Source organism: Schistocerca nitens, chromosome 7 (genome assembly GCF_023898315.1).
Source record: "Schistocerca nitens isolate TAMUIC-IGC-003100 chromosome 7, iqSchNite1.1, whole genome shotgun sequence".
In the NCBI taxonomy this organism is placed as follows: Eukaryota; Metazoa; Arthropoda; class Insecta; order Orthoptera; family Acrididae; genus Schistocerca; species Schistocerca nitens.
This window is the reverse complement of record NC_064620.1, coordinates 306,274,020-306,276,519: the sequence shown is the minus strand read 5'-3', so window position 1 is coordinate 306,276,519 and position 2,500 is coordinate 306,274,020.

Genomic DNA, 2,500 nt, shown 5'->3' with positions numbered 1-2,500 from the left:
TAACCCAACTTCTGCCTTAACCTAACCCAACTTCTGCCTTAACCTAACCCAACTTCTGCCTTAACCTAACCCAACTTCTGCCTTAACCTAACCCAACTTCTGCCTTAACCTAACCCAACTTCTGCCTTAACCTAACCCAACTTCTGCCTTAACCTAACCCAACTTCTGCCTTAACCTAACCCAAGTTGCGCCTTAACCTAACCCAAGTTGCGCCTTAACCTAACCCAAGTTGCGCCTTAACCTAACCCAAGTTGCGCCTTAACCTAACCCAAGTTGCGCCTTAACCTAACCCAAGTTGCGCCTTAACCTAACCCAAGTTGCGCCTTAACCTAACCCAAGTTGCGCCTTAACCTAACCCAAGTTGCGCCTTAACCTAACCCAACTTCTGCCTTAACCTAACCCAACTTCTGCCTTAACCTAACCCAACTTCTGCCTTAACCTAACCCAACTTCTGCCTTAACCTAACCCAAGTTGCGCCTTAACCTAACCCAAGTTGCGCCTTAACCTAACCCAAGTTGCGCCTTAACCTAACCCAAGTTGCGCCTTAACCTAACCCAAGTTGCGCCTTAACCTAACCCAAGTTGCGCCTTAACCTAACCCAAGTTGCGCCTTAACCTAACCCAAGTTGCGCCTTAACCTAACCCAAGTTGCGCCCTAACCTAACCCACGTTGCGCCCTAACCTAACCCACGTTGCGCCTTAACCTAACCCACGTTGCGCCCTAACCTAACCCACGTTGCGCCCTAACCTAACCTACGTTGCGCCCTAACCTAACCTACGTTGCGCCCTAACCTAACCTACGTTGCGCCCTAACCTAACCTACGTTGCGCCCTAACCTAACCTACGTTGCGCCCTAACCTAACCTACGTTGCGCCCTAACCTAACCTACGTTGGGCCCTAACCTAACCCACGTTGCGCCCTAACCTAACCCACGTTGCGCCCAAACCTAACCCACGTTGCGCCCTAACCTAACCCACGTTGCGCCCTAACCTAACCTACGTTGCGCCCTAACCTAACCTACGTTGCGCCCTAACCTAACCTACGTTGCGCCCTAACCTAACCTACGTTGCGCCCTAACCTAACCTACGTTGCGCCCTAACCTAACCTACGTTGCGCCCTAACCTAACCTACGTTGGGCCCTAACCTAACCCACGTTGCGCCCTAACCTAACCCACGTTGCGCCCTAACCTAACCCACGTTGCGCCCAAACCTAACCCACGTTGCGCCCTAACCTAACCCACGTTGCGCCCTAACCTAACCCACGTTGCGCCTTAACCTGCCCTGTAATTGTTAGTTATATGAATCTAGGAATTCGTGTAGCGTTGCCTAATTGCAACCATCTCAACATAGTTCACTTCGCGCACACTGTGGTGTTCTGCGTATTGATTCATTTTACGGTGCGTACCCTCACATCTTGCGAGTGTTGCTTACTTTCCACATGGTCCCGCTATCCACTGTATTGTGTACTGCAATAGGACGTATATCGCCCCCGCCCCCCCCCCCCCTCCCCTCCTGTCACCTCTAGCTCGTCGGTCAGGAGTTCGCGTGTTGAATGCGCTTCGCAGCTGTGCAATGGCATTCGCATACGTACGCTGGCCACCTTCCACGTGTTCTTTCGTGCACACGTCGCAGCGTGTATGTATGCTGATGGAGTGCGTCGTGACACACAACATCCAGGCATGCAAGACTCGTAGAAGTCGCAAATGTAGATGGATGTCTACGTTTGCTGCCCAAGTTACGCAAATGAACTGGAAATCCGTTGTTGCGCGGTTGTTCGCGCTGGAGGTGAATCGTTGATATCGACGATCGGTACAGGTATTAACCGGTTGCTTCAGCGACACCCGTCATACCCACGAACGTGAGTGGGCATGTGGGTATGAAGCGATACGCGGCGGTGGCTGGGTGGGACCGTCCCCGGCCGGTGAGGGGGGGGCGCCCGGCGTGCTGGCCGCGCGCTGCGTGGGCGCACGCGCGGCAGCCGGCTGGTGGGGGCGCCCAGTGGCAGGCGCGCCGGCTGACGGAGGCGGCAGGCGGCGCATCTGCGTGCCGGCGCATCCAGCGCGCGGCGCCGTGCGGCCAAAGTGGGTCCTCCCGGGCCCGGTGCGAAGCGCGGTGGACATCTGCAGTGTGCTGGTCCGATTGAGGACTGTGTGCGTTGAGGATGCGCCGCCGCCCGGCACTCGGCGCCGCGACGCCGTCTGCTGCTCGGTCGCCCCCGCGGTTCTCGCAGGTGGTTTGTATCGCAGCTGTGCGGATGTGTTGGCGCGTGCGCTGTGCTGGGAGAGTTCGCTTTGGCACCCAAGTGGGGCTCTGCCCCTCTGTGGCGCTGGCGTTGGAGCTGCCCGGTCACTGTTTGTGGCCGCGTGTTGTCTCCCGCCGGCAACACCACGACAGCACGCTCCCGGGCCTCTGTCGGCAGCGGCAAGCTCAGTTGGGAGCACGGGTGGTCGCACTGAAAGCGTCTACTCGCCTATCTCCGGGCGATTGCGCCTCTCTCGAAC